Source organism: Hylobates moloch, unplaced genomic scaffold (genome assembly GCF_009828535.3).
Source record: "Hylobates moloch isolate HMO894 unplaced genomic scaffold, HMol_V3 SCAFFOLD_23, whole genome shotgun sequence".
NCBI classification, from domain to species: Eukaryota; Metazoa; Chordata; class Mammalia; order Primates; family Hylobatidae; genus Hylobates; species Hylobates moloch.
In genome coordinates, this window is record NW_026652298.1 from 6,863,507 (window position 1) to 6,883,408 (window position 19,902).

Consider the following 19,902-nt stretch of genomic DNA (forward strand, 5'->3'; position numbering starts at 1 on the left):
CTCCTGAAAGAGAACTTGCTGTAGGTTGAGGGATTTCTGTGGCTTTCATCAAAGGAGTGGGAATCACGCTGGGCCATTACCTTTGCAGAGCGGAAATGATCCAGCTCAGTTTTGAAGCAAAAGCTGATCAGATAAGGGCAAGACAGCAAAGGATGCTGCATCATCACCCAGGCTGGCCTCTTGGCCAGCAGGCGGAGAGATAAGAACATTGCTCTGGGGAACAAGTTCCCCAACAGTAACTGCAGTCTCTGTTTGGAATATGAGTTGTTCCATGCTAGTGAGTCACATTTCATCATTTCCGGGAGTTGATGCCCCAGAAGGGACTGTTGTCACATAAAACCTTTTTATAAAAACTGTTTATTTGGTGGAGTCTTTATGTTTAGCTTTTGCACCAAAATAATTTCTAAATGATGATTCACTTCCAATCTACATGACATGCATAGACGCAGCTAATGCAAAATAGTGTTGATGCACGTTTTTTACATTTTTTTTTTTCATTTTAAAGAACCATTGTACAGTTTTTGCTAAGGTCTCAGGATTTCTTGTGATTCCTGTGGACACAGTGCTGCAGAGCTGCACCTGAGGCAGCATCTGATGGGAAAGAGTGCTGACCTGTTAAGGGCTGGATGATCGTTCTGGATGGAATGTGCAGGAAGCTCAAACACCGAAAATGGACTTAGGGACTGTCTTTGCCTCTGTTGGCTGTTAACGATCTTTGCAATCATGAGAATTTTAGAAAAGAGAGCAATAATTTCTACTAGCTGTATGGTTACTAATTTCTAATCATCTAAATATAACCTTTTATATTAAAATAGGTGTGATTACAGGCACAGAAAACCAAACACCACATGTTCTCACTTCTTTTTTTTTCATTTTGTATCAATAAATTTATTATTTGCAAATTTTACCCATTTATAGAGATAGCTGACTTTCCTTCCTTCCTTTCTTTCTTCACCTAATATAAACAGAGCACCTGCCACATTCTAGGTAGTATACTAGGTATTAAGGCCACAAAGATGTCTAAAATGCAAGACCTTCCCTAAGGAAAAAAGTCTTCTGTAGCATAAACACTCATGAAATATCACACTTTAAGCCAAAGGCTATAACGTACGAATGTAAATTCTTTTAAGAGGAAGCTTTGGTCCTTCAGCAGAACCCAGGCTTATGTTCACACCAGAGTAGGGAAAGAACTGCCTGTCTCCCAGGGCTCTACTTGGTGCTCAGCAAATATTGGCTGAGTTAATAAAAAGGAAACTTTCAGGATCAGAGATGTCTTTGGATATCATTCTTGCCTGAGGTCTCCCTTTGAGGTCTTGCTATTCTAATAATATATCCATCTCATTTTGGATTCTTCTTTTTTATTATTATCATACTTTAGGTTTTAGGGTACATGTGCACAATGTGCAGGTTTGTTACATATGTATCCATGTGCCATGTTGTTTTGCTGCACCCATTAACTCATCATTTAGCATTAGGTATATCTCCTAATGCTGTCCCTCCCCCCTCCCTCCACCCCACAACAGTCCCCGGAGTGTGATGTTCCCCTTCCTGTGTCCATGAGTTCTCATTGTTCAATTCCCACCTATGAGTGAGAACATGCGGTGTTTGGTTTTTTGTCCTTGCGATAGTTTACTGAGAATGATGGTTTCCAGCTTCATCCATGTCCCTACAAAGGACATGAACTCATCATTTTTTATGGCTGCATAGTATTCCATGGTGTATATGTGCCACAATAAACATACGTGTGCATGTGTCTTTATAGCAGCATGATTTATAGTCCTTTGGGTATATACCCAGTAATGGGATGGCTGGGTCAAATGGTATTTCTAGTTCTAGATCCCTGAGGAATCGCCACACTGACTTCCACAATGGTTGAACTAGTTTACAGTCCCACCAACAGTGTAAAAGTGTTCCTATTTCTCCACATCCTCTCCAGCACCTGTTGTTTCCTGACTTTTTAATGATGGCCATTCTAACTGGTGTGAGATGGTATCTCATTGTGGTTTTGATTTGCATTTCTCTGATGGCCAGTGATGGTGAGCATTTTTTCATGTGTTTTTTGGCTGCATAAATGTCTTCTTTTGAGAAGTGTTTGTTCATGTCCTTTGCCCACTTTTTGATGGGGTTGTTTGTTTTTTTCTTGTAAATTTGTTTGTGTTCATTGTAGATTCTGGATATTAGCCCTTTGTCAGATGAGTAGGTTGCAAAAATTTTCTCCCATTCTATAGGTTGCGTGTTCACTCTGATGGTAGTTTCTTTTGCTGTGCAGAAGCTCTTTAGTTTAATTAGATCCCATTTGTCAATTTTGGCTTTTGCTGCCATTGCTTTTGGTGTTTTAGACATGAAGTCCTTGCCCACGCCTATGTCCTGAATGGTATTGCCTAGGTTTTCTTGTAGGATTTTAATGGTTTTAGGACTAACATTTAAGTCTTTAATCCATCTTGAATTAATTTTTGTATAAGGTGTAAGGAAGTGATCCAGTTTCAGCTTTCTACATATGGCTAGCCAGTTTTCATGTTCTCACTTCTAAATGGGAGTTGAGCAATGAGAACACATGGACACAGGGAGGGGAACAACACACACTGGGCCTGTCCGAGGGCGGAGTGGGGGGGCATCAGGATAAATATCTAATGCACGTGGGGCTTAATACCTGGGTGATGGGTTGATAGGTGCAGCAAATCACCATGGTGCATGTTTGTCTATGTAACAAACCTGCATGTCCCACACATGTATCCTGGAACAAAATAAAATAAAATAAAATGAAAAAAATTAAATAGGTGTGATTAGTAAGATGAATTCCCCTGTGAAGCCTGGAGCAGGCTTCACTTTTTTCAACACACATCTGTGCATCAACAACAACATCAGACAAGGTGTGGGGGCTCACGCCTGTAATCCCAGTGCTGTGGGTGGCTGTTGCAGGAGGATCACTTGAAGCCAGGAGTTGGAGACCAGCCTGGGAAACATAGCAAGACCCTGCCTCTACAAAAAAATAAAAGATTAGCTGGGCATGGTGGTGCACGCTTGTAGTCCTAGCTTCTTGGGAGGCTGAGGCAGTAGGATTCCTTGAGCCCAGGAGTTCAAGGTTCCAGTTATCTATTATTGTGCCACTGCACTCCAGTTTGGGTGACAGAGCGAGACCCTGTCTTAAAAAAATGTCTTCTGGCCAAAAGAAGTGAGTATGGGTCAGCAAACATGAAGTTCTTGCCCAGAGATGGAGAGAGGCTGTTGGCCTTTGCAGGGGGAATTGCCCTGCCCAGCAGAGGGTAGAGCTGTAAGGGACCCTGCCAGGAGATTTTGCCCATGGGTCACTTGGAGAGTGAGGAGTCACCCTTGTCTCATTGACCACGTGCTTCTTGGTCCTTTCTCCACCAGCCATGAATGTGTGTATGCATATAGGTGTGTGTGTATGTGTATGTGTGTAGCAGGGGCGGGGAGGAGGCTGGGACACCAAGGTGTCAGCGATCCACCCGTCTTTGTGCTCTGCCACTGCCAACAGCATCCAAATTCTCATATTCGGCCTCTCCACCCAGACATAGCTACATAGGTCTCTCCCACTTCTACATTCTGTGGCAGACATTGCTTATTGCCTATACAGAGCCTTATTCTTCCTCAACTCCCTTCTTTCCTGCTCACAGAACCTGATTTATTCAGGGAGCAGGTGGAGTGTAGCAGGTTGATCTCGAGGAGCATAGGCCCTTATGTCAGCCATATAAGATAAAGCATTGAAATCAGTTAAGGGACTCTCATTCCCTTTAGCCAGTGATTGCTCCAAGAGTTTGCATATAACCCTGTTCTGATGAACAATGTAAGAGAGATAGATGAAGGGGAAAATTCAAATAAAAGCTTCATGAGAAGGGGCCTTTCAGCCTTTCCTTTTCTTCTCACCTGGAAAATATATATGAAGCCTGGAGGTTTGGTAGCCATGTTGCAGCTATGAGGGCAAAACACAGAACACTAAGGAAGTTAGAGCAGAAAGACCACAAGAACCAGCCTTGGTTAGCCTACCTTCAGACTTTCTTATTATGTAAGAAAAATGTCTCCTTACCCCAGTAAGTGCAATCCACTGTTTGTTACTCTATTTTTATGATACTGATAGCCAAATGCTTTGTCTTAGTTTCACTACTGGCTAGTTTTCTAAGCTCTGCAAAATGTGGGACTGCCACTGATGCAGGAAACAGGTGGCAGTGTTGAGGATGAGAAGTAAGAGGGGGTCCAACCAAATGGTGCCCACCAAAATTTCAAGGTGCTACCCTTGAATTATAACACTTTTATAACAAATGTGACACCAAAGATGCATGTGTACACTGTACCAAGCAGAATGGGGCTTTGGACTGCTTATCAAAAGCTTCTAAGGGAGCCTAGAAGTGACGTTCTTATTGCCAAAATGTGATGGAGTGAAAAATCAGAGAAACTGAGGATTAGATATCTACGTAAAATCTCTTAGTTAAAGAATTTATCCTTTTTGATTGAGACTGATGGGTGGTTGAGTAGACCCATGCTCATAGATAGACACGTGTGTAAATAGATCAGCAGGTAGGTACTGGGACTGGATAGATCCTAAAATAACTCTAAGAATTAAGATTCTCATGGCCCTGCTGGGCAAAACCAGGTATGAATTTCTACCTTCATTTTTTTTTGTATGTGATATATGTTATACTTATAAGGTCCGATGCATAGGGAAAGAACTCTGTCTGGTTAAGTGCAACAGTCCTGCCTCTAACAATAAAACAAGGTGGAGATTGATAAAATTATAATTTGGGCTTTTCCTTGATAGCAATATTCAGAATAAGCAATATGTAATCACCACATCAAACCCTTGCATCTCCTTCTCTTTCTACACCAGAGCCTGTAAAGTCCTTCCTAACCATAACTAAGGCAGCCTGGATGGGACTATGCCTAACTCATGTCAACAGCATTCTCTGCTTTGCTACAGTTATGTAACTACATTTTAAAAGTGTTTATGGCCTCAGTTTTATTGGTCATTAAAAAAACCCTTTTTTTTTAGAGCAGTTTTAGTTTCATGGCAAAATTGAGAGAAATGTGCAGGATATCTCATATACTCTAAATTCCACACAAATGGCCTCCCCCATATCAACATCTCCCATCAGAGTGGTACATTTGTCACAACTGATGAGCCTATGTTGATATGTCATTATTAACCAAAAGTCCATAGTTTACATTAGGATTCACTCTTGGGGTCTTATATTGTGTTGGTTTGAACCAATGTATAATGACTTGTGTGCACAATTATAGCATCATACAGAGTATTTTCCCTGCTGTAAAAAATCCTCTATGTTCTACTTATTCCATCCTTCCCTCCCTAGTAATCCTGGGCTTTTCACTGTCTCCACAGTTTTACCTTTCCCAGAATATCACATAGTTGGACTCATACAGTATGTGGCCTTTTAAAATTGACTTTTTTCATCTAGTAATATGTATTTGAGGTTTTTCCAAGTCTTTTCATGGCCTGATAGCTCATATCTTGTTTGTAGTAAATAATATTCCATTGTCTGGCCATACCACAGTTTATTTATCTATTCACCTACAGAAAGACATGTTGGAAGTAACGAATGAGGCTGCAATAAGGATCTGTGTGCAGGTTTTTGTGTCACATAAGTTTTCAACTCCGTTGCATAGATATCAAGGAATGCACGTTGCTGGATCATATGGTAAGAGTATGTTTAGTTTTATAACAAACTGCCTAAGTATCTTCTAAAGTTGCTGTACCATTTTGATTTCCACCAGCAATGAGAGTTCCTATTTCTATTGCTTCACATCCTCACCAGCATTTGATGATGTCAATGTTCTGGGTTTTGGCCATTCTAAATTGGCATGTAGTGACTTCTTGTTTTAATTTGCCTTTCCCTGATGATATGTGGTGTGGACCATCTTTCATAAGCTTATTTTCTATCTGTATATCTTCTCTAGTGAGATGTCTGTTAAGATCTTTGGCCCATTTTTTAATCAAGTGGTTTGTTTTCTTATTATTGAGTTTCAAGAGTTATTTGTATATTTTGGATATGAGTCCTTTATCAGATATATCTTTTGCAAATATTTTCTCCCAGTCAGTGGCTTGTCTTTTCATTCTCTTGACAGTGTCTTTTGCAGAGCAGAAAATTTTAATTTTAATAAAGTCCTGCTTATTTATACCTTTTTTTTCATGAATTGTGCCTTTGGCGTTGTATCTAAAAAGTCATTATTGAACCCACATAATCTAGAATTTCTCTTATGTTATCTTCTAGAGTTTTACATTTTAAATTTAGGTACATTTTACTTTTATGATTAACTTTCAGTTAATTTTTGTGACAAGTGTAAGATTTATCTCTAGATTTTTTTTACATGTTTAGATGTCCAGTTGTTCCAGCACCATTTGTTGAAAAGACTTTTTCTCTATTGTATTGCCTTTGTTCTTTTGTCAAAGAGCAGTTGACTATATTTATGTGGGGCTGTTTCTGGGCTTTCTTTTATATTCCATTGATCGATTTGTCTATTATTTCACCAATACCACACTGTCTTGATTACTGCAGCCTTATAGTAAGTCTTGAAGTCAGGCAATATTCATCCTCTAACTTTGTTTTTCTTCTTCAATCTTGTGTTGGCTATTCTTTATCTTTTACCTCTCCATATAAACTTTAGAATCAGTTTTTTAATATACACAAAATAACTTGTTGGTATTTTGATTGAGATTGCATTGATCCATAGATCAAGTTGGGAGAACTGACATCTTGACAACATTGAATCTTCCTTTCCATGAACATGGGATAGCTCTCCATTTAGTTAGCTCTTTTCTTTCTTTCATCAGCATTTTCTAGTTTCCTTCATATAGATCTTATACACATTTTGTGTAAGATCCCAAATGAAATACCCAAGTATTTCATTTTTTGGGGATGCTAATGTAAATAGTATTATGTTTTAAATTCAAATTCCACTTGTTCATTGCTGGTATATGTGAAAGTGATTCACTTTTGTATTTTAACCTTGTATCCTGAAATCTTGCTGTAATCAGTAATTAGTTCCAGGATTTTTTTTGTTGCTTTTTCAAATTTTCTATATAGACAATCATGTCTTCTGTGAACAAAAACAATTTTATTTCTTCCCTCTCAATCGGTATACCTTTTCTTCCTTTTTCTGTCTGACTGGATTAGCTAGGACTTCCAGTACAATGTTGAAAAGGAGTGATGAGAGGGGACATCCTTGCCTTGTTTTTAATCTTAGTGGGAAAGCTTCCAGTATCTCAACATTAAGTATGATGTTAGTAGTAGATTTTCTGTAGCTATTTATTTTTTTTAAAATCAAATTGAGGAAGTTCCCCTCTATCCTAGTTTGCTGAGAGCTTTTTTTTTTTTTGATGGAGCCTCACTCTGTTGCCCAGGCTGGAGTGCAGTGGCACGATCTTGGCTCACTACAACCTCCGCCTCCCGGGTTCAAGCGATTCTCCTGTCTCAGCCTCCCGAGTAGCTGGGATTACAGGCGTTCACCACCATGCCCGCCTAATTTTTGTATTTTTAGTAGAGATGGGGTTTCACCATGTTGGTCAGGCTGGTCTCGCTCGAACTCCTGACCTTGTGATCCACCCGCCTCAGCCTACCAAAGTGCTGGGATTACAGATGTGAGCTACCACGCCTGGCTGCTGAGAGCTTTTATCATGACAGAGTATTGGTTTTGGTTGAATGCTTTTTCTCCATTTATTTATTTTTACTTGCTTTCTATTTTAAAAAAAAAATTTTTATGGAGATGGGGTCTTGCCATGTTGCTCAGGCTGGTTTCAAACTCCTGGCCTCAAGTGATCCTCCACCTTGGCCTCCCAAAGTGCTTTTTCTTTATTTTTTTAATGTGATCATTTGTTTTTTATTATTTAGCCTGCTGATGTGATTGATTACATTGATTGATTTTTGTGGTATCCTTGCATACTTAGGATAAATCCCACTTGGTTGATTTTTGTGCTATTGATTGACTTGTGTGCTATTGATTGATTTCTGTGCTATCCTTGCATACTTAGAATAAATCCCACTCAGTTCTGGCGTATAATCCTCTTTGCATATTGTGGGATTCAAGTTGCTAATATTTTGTGGAGAATTTTGCATCTATGCTCATGGGAAATGTTGGTTTTTAGTTTTCTCTTCTTGTAATGTCTTTGATTTTGGCATTAGGGTGATACTGGCTTGACAGAATGAGTTTAGAAGTATTTCCTCTGCTTATACCTTCTTAGAAGTACTTCCTCTGCTTCTATCTTCTTAAAGAGATTGTAGAGAATTGGTATAATTTTTCCTTAAATATTTGGTAGCATTCACCTGTGACCCCATTGTAGGCCTGTTGCTTCCTGTTTTGGAACGTCATTAATTATTAATTCAAGTTCTTTAATAGGATGACCTTTTCAGACTGTCCCTTTCTTCTTGTATGAGTTTTGGCAGATTGTGTCTTTCAAGAAATTGGTTCGTTTCATCAAGGTTATCAAATTTGTGAGCAGGGTGTTGTTCATAGAATTCCTTTATTATCCTCTTGATATCCATAATGTCTGTAGTAATGTTGCCTCTTTCATTTCTAATGTTAACAATTTGTATCCTCTTTTGAATTTGAATTTGCTAGAGGGTTATCAATTTTATTTATCTTTTCAAAAAATCAGCTTTTTGTTTCATTTATTTTTCTCTATTAATTTTTTGTTTTTAATATGCCCTCATTTTCATTATTTCTTTTTTTCTGCTTACTTTGGATTTGACTTGCTCTACTTTTTCTGGTTTCTTAAGGTGGAAGCTTAGGTTGTTAATTTAAATCAGAAAGATTTCTTTTCTAATGTATACCTTCAATGCTATAAATTTCCCTTTAATTACTGCTTTTGCTGTATTCCACAAATTTTGATAAACTGTGTTTTTATTTTTATTTACTTCAAAATATTAAACAATTTTTTGGGGAATTTTTTTCTCTGACCTATGTTTGTTTAGAAGTATATTGTTTAATCTCCATGGGTTTTAGGATTTTCCTGTTATTATTTTGTTACTTATTTCTAGTTTAATTTCATTGTGGTCTGAGAGCAAATGTTGTCTGATTTCTCTTCTTTTAAATTTGTTATGGTGTGTTTTATGGCCCACAATGTTATCTATCTTGATGAATGTTCCATGTGAGCTTAAGAAGAATGTGTATTCTGCCGTTGTTGGATAAATTAGTTTATAGATGCCCATTATTCTAGTTGATTCATGATGTTGTTGAATTTGACTATGTCCTTACTAATTTTCTGCCTGCTGGATCTGTCCATTTCTGATAGAGGAGTGCGAAAGTCTATAATACTGGGTTCATCTATTTTTCCTTACAATTCTGCAAGTTATTGCCACACATAGTTTGGTGCTTGTTGTTAGGCACATACACATTAGGGACTGTTATGTCTTCTTGGAGAATTGAGTTATTTATTATTAGGTAATGCTCCTTTTTAGCCCTGATGACTTCCTTGCTCTCTTCTGTCTGTAATTACTATAGCTACTTCCACTTCCTTTTGATTAGTGTTAGCATGATATATCTTTCTCTATCCCTTTACTTTTTCTTCTTCTTCTTTTTTTTTACAATAGTATTCTGTACAAGAACATTAATGTATCCCTTTACTTTTTTTTTTTTTTTTTTTTTTTTGAGACGGAGTCTTGTTCTGTCGCCCAGGCTGGAGTGCGTGCAGTGGCGCGATCTCGGCTTTACTTTTAATCTATATGCATATTTACATTTAAAGGAATTTCTTATAAATAACATATGAGTTGATCTTCTTTTTTGATCCATATTGACAATCTCTGTCTTTTAATAGGTGAATTTAGACTATTGATATTTAAGGTGATTATAGATCTAGTTGGGTTAAAATCTCCCATATTCGTTTCTGTTTTCTATTTGTTGTCCTTTTCTTTGTTCCCAGTTTTGTCTTTCACTCTTTTTTTGCCTTTCGTGGTTTTAATTGAGCATCTTATATGATTTCATGTTTCCCCCTTTCTGAATATTTTCGTTATTCTGCTTCTTTTTTTTCCTTTTATCTTTATACTTTTTTAAGTATTTGCCCTAGAGTTTGAAATATACATTTACAATGAATCCAAGCTCACTTTCAAAGAACACAATACTGCTTCATGGATAGTGTAGGTACCTTGGTCATGTTCTTTTAAACCATGTAAAGATGCTTCAAGAGAGAAAAGATTTATGACAGTAGCCTTTTGTGTGCTATACCCTTTAGAAAAAAACATGTTTCTAAAGGATGATAAACCTACTTCTTCTTGTTGGTGGCTGGTGACTGCTTGAATAGTGCTCCCTTAGACTTCATGGCCACTGAGAATCACAGGATGTGGCCATATTTGGAAATAGGATCTTTGCAGATGTAATTGGTTAAGATGAATTTGTACTGGATTAAGGTGCGCCCTAATCCAATGACTGGTGCCCTTATAAGAAGGCCAAGAGATCACACAGACACACACAGAAGGGAGAAGGCCATGTGATAGTGGAGGCAGAGACTGGAGTGATGCAGCTACAAGCCAAGGAACACCAGTGATTGCCAGTAGTCTCCAGAAGCTAGGAAAAGGCAAGAAAGAATCCTACCCTAGAATTTCCAGAGGGAGCATGGCTCTGCTGATATCTTGATTTTGGACTTCCAGTCTCTAGACCTGTAAGAGAGTAATTTTCTGTTCTTTAAGCCACTCAGTTTGTGGTAATTTGTTATGGCAGCCTTAGGAAATGGATACAGTAGTGGTGGGGGAGTTTCCTTCACTCTGATTGCTGTCATGTGATTGGCGTTCCACTGTAACACACCTGGCCACTCACTCACTCTGGGGAGGAAGAATGACTTAAATCTGCTTGTTGACCTGGGAAAGATAAACTGGACACTTGTAGATCAGCCTTTTCCCTTCTTTTTTTCTCTTGGGTGTGAACTCACCCCGGAGAGCATGCAGTCTACGTGGGGAGGCCTGCAGAGGATCAGTATTACGAGGCCCCTGGATTGCAATATAAGCAACATCTTCCAATATCGGCCTTAGCAGTGATAAGTTTACAGTTTAATTGCCCCAATGTATTTTTTAATCTGATTTCTCAATTTGTTCAGTACTCAGCATGTATATGGATGGATTGAGGTGGGGAAAGGAAAGCCCCTTTAAACTGGCAATACCATCCAAGTTCCTTCTGTTCTCAGTAAAGATTTGTTTAGTTTCCCTTGAGAGGAACATTGTATGGAGAAAGGACACCCTGAGGGATGAATTAGTCCTTCTGTCTGCCTAGCCAGGATCATAATACCTCAGTCATACCCCACATGCAAAAGAACACATTCAGTTTTCATATCTTCCAGGAGAATGACTTCAACACCTTCTGAAAGACCCCTGGAGTACTGAATACACTTTTTGTTACTTATCTTCCTTAAATGGCTGAGTTGATGAAAAAAAAAAAAGGTCTGGGATAGGTTAAGATTTTAAAAAAGCTTTTCTCTTTAAATTTTATTTATTATTATTATGTTTTGGTTTTACCTTTTTATTTTGAAATAATTATAGTTCCACAGAAAATTACCAAAAATGTAGGGGGAGGTCCTGTGTACCCTTCACCCAGTTTCCTCTAATGGTAACACTTTGCGTGACTATAGAACATTATCAAAACCCAGATATTGGCATTGGTACAATTGGCAGAGTTTATTTAGCTTTGAAGAGTCAGTCTCTTCCTTCATTTGCCCCCGTCAGGAGGATCTTACTCTCCCAGACTTGTTCTCAGCCTTTCTGGGGACAAATGAATGAAGCAACTGCGGAGAAGAAACTAACTAGAGGTTTGCAGATGTTTCTTAGTTATTTTGAGAACAGCAGATCTGGTAGGTGAGAGAAGTGGGTAAGAAAATAAATGGAAAGATTTTAAGTAGTGCTCTTGAGTGTGAGTAAACTCTGTTTTTCCTTTTCTCTCACACCCAACAATTAACACAGAAGACTTCTGTGACCAAATGTGGTGGTGGGGGTTCCCTTATACACCAAGCAAGCAATCGCTTCTGCAGCAGGCACCAGCTGGGCGTCCTCCAATTCAAATCTGACACTGTCTACTGGGAAGTACCATCAGATCCCACAGGTTGAGGGCTCAGTCCCACAAGACCACTCTTTCCTTCTTACCAGTCATAAGTCCGGGCCTTCTGAACTTCTGACTGACTGGCATCAAGTTGGGGTTCCCATGACCCCCTCTTTGAGTTTAATTAATTTGCTGGAGTGACTTACAGAAGTCAGGGAAACACTTACTTATGCTTACCAGTTTATTATGATGGATATCTGAAAGGATGCAAATAAATAGCCACATGAAAACATGCATAGGGTGAGGTCTGGAATGGTCCTGAGTACAGGAGCTGCTGTCCTGGTGGAGTTGGGATAGGTGCCCCCGCTCTAGCACGTGGACGAGTTCTTTGCCTTCCTGCCAGCCTCCATGTGTTCAGTGCCTCAGAAGCTCTCGAACCCTGTCCTTTGGGCCTTTTTTGGAGGCTGCATTGATTGTCCATAATTGAAGCAGAGACAACTGTGTCAAAATGTGATTGGATAAGAAGAGTATGCTTTAGACCCAGCAAGGTCTGTCTGTTCAGATTCTTTTTGGCCTCTCTGTGCAGCATTCCTTCCTCCTGGGAATGGGGCAGGACCTCTTCTGAAATGGGGTCTTATGACCTACAATCAGTCAAGGTAGGTCAGAGAATTTCTTTTTGGCCAGTGCAAGACAGAAAGGTAGGGAACAATTAGAGTATATTTTTAGTTCCTAAGGCCTGCCTTGGGAAAAAAAGGGAGCAGGTGAAAGGAGGGCAGGAGACGGTCAGAGACAGATTGTATTTTCTCAGGCCTGCTTCTGGGATCTAAAGTGCTCCAACATTACAACAAAACACTGTCACAAGGGCTATGGAAGTTATGAGCCAGAAACCTTGGATGAAAACATATACATAAAATAGTGTCACAGCTGTAGTCTCTGGGTGCGCCCCTCCCCAACCCATAGTGTTAGAGAATTTCAAGTAATGACCTTTATTTTGCAACCTCTTTCAGGAGTTATAATATTGTTTTCTAAAAGGTGTCTTGACCCAGTTTTGAGGACCTGTCTGGAGGCCAGTTTCCCTGCCTAGACAGGTGACTGGCTCACGCTTTGACTACCTCCACTGGCTACTGTCCACCCACCCCGATCACCCCAGGGCCAGTACCAGACAAGCAGGGCCAGCCCCTGTGCCCCAGAGCCCGCTGAAATTATTCCAACTAGTCCATCCTATGCCTTTTGACCCTGGCTGGCAAGTTCCTTCCCTGTAAGCCACAAAAAAGGCGTTCATCCACAGATCCCCCTCCCTCTGCCTCCTGAGGGGGTCCTGGTTTCTTGTGTGTCCTCTGTCTTTTCAGTGATGTCGTTTCTTGGCCTTATCACACTTAAATAATTAGAAAGCTATTAAAACAGGTGGGTGGACCCTTTCACCACACCACTTCTTTGGAAAAATAACTTTATTTGTTTCAGGTCAAGTATGGCAAAAAAGAAGAGAAAGGATCACTCTGTGGGCAGCCTGTGGCTTTGTTATCCTGTGCTGTTCTGTAGGATTATAGGGGGTAGGGAGGAGGTGTGGGTGTGGCAATGTGTATGTGTGTGTGTATATGAGGTTTGCACTATTTTTTTCATGTAACTTAACTTTAATGGAACTTAAATATATATGAATAATATACTATTGCAATTTATCCATACTAACAATTTTAACTACTTTATAATATTGTATTTTACGAATGTACCATCACTTACTTAACTGTTGCTCTGTTTTTGTCACTTTGAGGTTTTTTTTTTTTTTTCCAATAGTTTTCTACCTACAATACCACATAATGAGGCAGATGTACTTTATTTGGATTTTGCGTTGGGGAAGGTCTAGCCTGGCAGTTTGATCAGAGGTCAAGTTTTAGAAGTTCGGAGTTTTATTTTATTTAATTTATTTTATTTTATTTAATTTTTTACCACTAAAATAACTTGCTCATGAGCATCTTTGTACAAAACCTCTGTGTGCTCTTGGGATATATTTTCTTGGAATATTTGACTTAAAATCACAGTAGTCCCCCCTTATTGGAGGTTTTCATTTTGAAGTGTTAATTGCCCTCAGTCAACTGCAGTCTGACAATAAGCGAGTATAGTACATTAAGATATTTTGAGAGAGAGAGAGAGAGAAAGAGAGATGACATTCACATAACTTTTATTATAGTATATTGTCATAATTGTTTTATTTTATTATTAGTTATTTCTTACTGTGTCTAATTTATAAATTAGACTTTATCATGGGTATGTATATATATGAAGAAACATAGTCTATATAAGGTTCAGTACTACCTGTGGTTTCAGGAATCCACTGGGGGTCTTGGGGTGTTTCCCCCGCAGATAAGCAGGGACTACTTCCATATTACGTTAAAAGGTATTTATATTTTTTCTCTTTTTATGTATGTTGCCCAAATCTATAGCTAACTTTTGCATACTTTGTCAATAGAAAATGTTTATATTACATTCCATAATATTTAAAAATTAAGGAAGAATTATAGAGATAGAATTTTAAAAATTACAAACAAAACCTCTCCATGGACCCCATAAATACATACACCTACGATGTACCCATAAAAATGAAAAAGTTTTAAAAAATCAAACAAAACCTCATGCACATCTTATGTTGTGGAATGAAATTTGGAAAGTATATCTAGAAAATAAGATTCCTGCTCAAGACCTACTGATCAAAATCTCTTGGAATGAGACCTGATAGCTTACATTTTAAACAAACTCCTGAAGTTATTATTATTATTATTATTTGAAACAAGGTCTCACTCCATCACCCAGGCTGGAGTGCAGTTATGCGATTATGGCTCACTGCAACCTTGACCTCCTGGGCTCAAGTGATTCTCCTATCTCAGCCTCCTGTGTAGCTGGGACCACAGGCGCATGCCACCACGGCTTGCTAACTTGTTGATTTTTTTTGTAGAAAAAGGGTCTCACTTTGTTGCCTAGGCTGGTCTCGAGTCCTGGGCTCAAATGATCTGCCTGCCTCAGCCTCCCAAAGTGCTGGGATTACAGGTGTGAGCCATTGTGCCCGGTCCCTCAAATTGTTCTTTTGTGCACTGAAGTCCAGTTTATTTTACAAGTAAGGAATGGAGGCTCAGAGAGATTGAATGTCTTGCTCAGGGACACAAGTCCTGGTTTATAATGCAGATGGTTTTGAGCATACTATGAAAATGCTACGCCAGAAGTCATTTAAGAGTCATTAATTCCTGCAGTCTCCTGTTCATGAGAGCCATCTCCTGATCTAACCTGCTGTAGTTATAGGTCAAGGGTTAGTTCCATTATAATCTCTTTTTAACGTGGGATTGTCATTCAACTTATTTTTGCCTCACTCAGTAGAGAAAGCCTATTTGTTAAGCCATTAGTCAATTTGCTCTTTTTGAAGGCAGCTCATGTCCTTTGTTCTTTTCTAGTGCCTGTGAAGTCTCTATTTTCCCATTAGGAAATGTATTGTCATGGCCTGGCATTTAGTTTAGTAATGTGGAGGAAATTAAAAAGCAGTTGGTGATGTGAGGCAGAGACCTCCAGGCCTCAGAGTGAAGGTTACATGGAATCCTCTGAGGGATGGGTCTTGTCACCCCAGCTGTCTTGTGACAGTGAGAGAAGACCTAAATTAGCAAGCGTGTTTGAAGGCACGAATTTCCAACTCTGTTTCTGAAGTTCCACCCTGAGCCCTAATCAGGTGCATTTTCTGGGAAATTGATGCCGAAGAGAATGTGCTTTTTTGGTGTTAATTCACAGAAATGTCAAGTTTTTCGAGAACTTGTAGTAGAAAATCTAGGACACAACCTCTACTACGATGACATTTTTTAAAAAAATAAACATTCATCTATACCTCCATTGACATTTCATTTTTTTTCTGATGAGAGAAATACTGCCAAACATGTATGGATGGTGATGAAACCTCTAAGAACACCAAGGATTGTATGGCCAGGGCACAGATGAGCTAGCTTCTCCACCTCAGGCCTGCCCTTTGTCAGCTTTGTGATCCAAATCAGATGAAGCAGAAGAAACTAGAGTGCATCATTTGACAAGGAGCTGAGTCCCAAATCTTTTCTCTTACTTCCACTTACAGGTCTTTTTGGCAGTTAACCATCTTGCTCCTTTTCCTCTTACTCCTGAGATTCTACCATATTATGGAAATAAAAGAATAAATGAATACAAGTTCCATGAATCTACTCATATAACTAAAGTTCCTTTCTTTTATTTTTTTAATGGATATATAATAATTGTACATATTCATGGGGTACATAGTGATTTTTTGATACATGTAATGTATAGTGATCAGATCAGGGTAATTTAGCATATCTGTCATCTCCAACATTTATCATTTCTTTGTTTTGGGAATGTTCAATAGCCTCCTTCTAGCTATTTGAAACTATATAGTATTTTATTGTTAACTGTAGTCGTTCAACTGTGGTATAGAACACTAGAATCTATTCCTGTTATCTAGCTATTATTTTGTGTCCTTTAACAAATCTCTTCTTATCCTTCCCTTCCCCCTACCCTTCCTAACCTCTAGGATTCTCTGTTCTACTTGTCACTTCTATGAGATAATTTTTTTTTTAGCTCCCACATATGAGTGAGAACATGTGATGTTCAACTTTCTTTTCCTGGCTTATTTCACTTAACATAATGTCCTCCAGTTCCATCCATGTTGCTGTGAATGACAGGATTTCATTATTTTTTTATGGCTGAATAGTATTCCATTGTGTATATACACCACATTTTAAAATCTATTCATCTGTTTTTATATGCATCGGTTGATTCCATATCTTGGCTATAGTGCTGCAATAAATATAGGTTCAGATGTCTCTTTGATACGTTGATCTTCTTTCCTTTGGATAAATGCCCAGTAGTGTGATTGCTGGATCATATGGTAGTCCTATTTTTAATTTTTTTTTTTGAGGAACCTCCATACTGGCTTTACTAGTTTACACTCCCACCAACAGTGTATGAGTTCCCTCTTTTCTGCATCCTCATCAGCATTTATTTTTTCTCTTTCTGATAACAGCCATTGCAACTGGGGTGGGATGGTACCTCATTAGAGTTTTGATTTTCATTTCTCTCTGATAATTGGTGATATTGAACCTTTTTCCATGTATTTTTTGGCCATTGTTATATATTTGAGAAATGTCTGTTCAGATCATTTGCCCACATTTTAATTGGATTGTTTGTTTTTGCTGTTGAGATGGTTGAGTTCCTTGTATATTCTGGATAGGGATCCCCTGTTAGGTGAATAGTTTGCAAATACTTTCTTCCATCCTGCAGGTTGCATTTTATTCTGTTGATTGTTTCATTTGTTGTGCAGAAGATTTTTAGTTTGATATACTTCCTCTTGTTTAATTTGCTTTTGTTGCTTGTGCCTTTGAGGTCTTAGACTTCAAATCTTTTTTCACGCCAATGTCCTAAAGTGTTCCCCCTACGTTTCCTTCTAGTAGTTTTTATTTATTTATTTATTTATTTTTTGATACAGAATTTCGCTTTTGTTGCCCAGGCTGGCGTGCATGGGCATGATCTCGGCTCACTGAAACCTCTGCCTCCTGAGTTCAAGCTATTCTCCTGCCTCAGCCTCCCAAGTAGCTGGGATTACAGGCATGCACCACCCCGCCCAGCTAATTTTTGTATTTTTAGTAGAGATGAGGTTTCACCGTGTTGGTCAGGCTGGTCTCAAACTCCTGACCTCAAATGATCCACCCACCTTGGCCTCCCAAAGTGCTGGGATTATAGGCGTGAGCCACTGCTCCCGGCCCTTCTAGTAATTTTAAAGTTTCAGGTCTTACACTTATGTCTTTGTTTGACTTTGATTTGATTTTTATACAGAGTGAGAGGTGTGGGTCTAGTTTCATTCTTCTGCATATGGATATTCAGTTTTTCCAGCATTATTTATTGAAGAGACTGTCCACTCCCCAATAAGTGTTCTTAGCACCTTTAGAAAAGTCACTTGGCTGTAAATATGTGATTAATTTCTGGGTTCTCCCCTCTGTTTCATTGGTCTATGTTCTGTTTCTATGCCAGTACCATGCTGTTTTTGTTACTCCAGTTTTGTGGTATATTTTGGAGTCAAGTAGTGTGATGCTTCCAGCTTTGTTCTTTTGCTTAGGATTGCTTTGGATATTTGGGGTCTTTAGTTGGTTCCATACAAGTTAAAACTTTTACAAAAATTTCTGTGAAGAATGTCATTGGTATTTTAATAGGGATTGTATTGAATCTGTAGATTCCCTTGGGTAGTAACAATTAAGGTTTTTTTTTTTTTTTTTTTGACAGGGTCTTACTCTGTTGCCCAGGCTGAAGTGCAGTAGTGTGATCTTGGCCCACTGCAACCTCTGCCTCCTGGGCTCAAGTGATTCTCCCACCTCAGCCTCCCAAGTAGCCGGGACCACAAGTATGTGCCACCATGTCTGACTCCTTTTTTTTTTTGTATTTTTTGAATAGAAAGGGTCTTGCCATGTTTAAGTCCTGGACTTGAGCGATCCATCTGCCTTGGCCTCCCAAAGTGTTAGGATTACAGGCATGAGCCACCACACCTGGACCACAACTAAGGTTCTTAATGTGACTACAAATATTTAGATTTTGCAATGGTTATCGTGAAAAGAATGGTCGCCACTTTGAATAGAGTTGCAACGTCAATGGATAAAATTTTAATCTCTGCCTGCAAACATACAAATAAGAAACAGGCATTTGTATTTACATCTCTTGGAAAGTCTTTATTTGTTTTTTGGATACATGAACTATACAAATCATGCATGAGCTCTTCTAAATTTTAAGGAGAATGATAAACAAAATGATGGTAAATTAATGTTTCATTACTATTTATTATTTCAGATAAATGTTTGTTTGGGCCAAATTAATGATTCTATCAGTTTTACTATTTTTTTCTAACCTGTATACTCATCCATTGGAATCACTTATGTGACTATTTCCACTGTGTGTGTACCATGTCTCACAGTAGAGGACTCAAGCTTAAATTATAATGTGGTTCTAGTGGGAACATGTACGCTGCTTTATAAAGATGCCCTTGGAAATGATCTACCTTATACTACTTGCCTTTATAATGATCTGCTTTGCTGTGCTCTTTTAAGGCATTACACTAGAGAGCAGAACAGTAGAAAGATCATAGGCTTTCAAAACTTCCACCTGTCATTCATTGCAAGTCCTTGCCTTTGGCATTTTCGTCTTTCCACATCAGTTGCTACAATTTCTTTCAGGGTATAATTACATCCACGTTATTTTACTTCCGTTTTCTTTAGTCAGTTTAGGGGAAGAAATCCTTAGCAAAATAACATTTAAAACAACTGAGAGGTTTCAATTTTGAAGAAAGACATTATGAAACTGCATAGTAAGGGAATATAATCTTTTCAATTTAATTTAGTCCATATGTTTTGACAAAAGATAAAAAGAATTTCATATCATAAAAGAAAATAAATGTAACTCTGAAAATAGTGTATTCCCCCCCCCCAAACAGTTTGTTCACTATTCTTAGAATGTATTTGATCTTTGATATTTTTCCAAAATCAGAGCCGAAGTGAATATTGTCAAAGACCATCCGGTTAAATGCATACATGGCTCCCTGTAGGCCTTCAATTTAGTGCGACAAGCATTTGTTAATCATGTCTGCATGCAGGACAATGAAGCAGATGACAATCAGTGCTTTGATTCTTTCTGAGGGAAAAGGACACTACAAGGATATATGCAATAATAGAACCATACAGAGTTTAATTCTAGGCCCAGTAGCAAGTACTATTCATTACAACGTGGGAAACACTGAGCTAATTACTGTAGCTACAAGGGAGAATAAAAAGACATTATCTTTGCCCTCAAGGAGTTTACAGTCTAGTGGTGGAGAAAGGAGAAAGAGAACAAGAGCGAGAGTAAGAGAGAGGGAGAAAAAAT

At 38.5% G+C, this 19,902-nt stretch overlaps 1 protein-coding gene across 1 annotated transcript in view; it reads left to right on the forward strand.

The window, feature by feature from the left end:
• LOC131382404 (atherin-like) overlaps nucleotides 1-18,386 on the forward strand; it is a 41,155-nt gene extending 22,769 nt beyond the window's left edge. The window contains exon 4 of the mRNA XM_058434240.1: nucleotides 18,277-18,386. The gene's annotated coding sequence lies outside the window, so the exon portion shown is untranslated. The remainder of the gene's footprint in view (nucleotides 1-18,276) is intronic.
• Nucleotides 18,387-19,902: the final 1,516 nt, after the last annotated feature.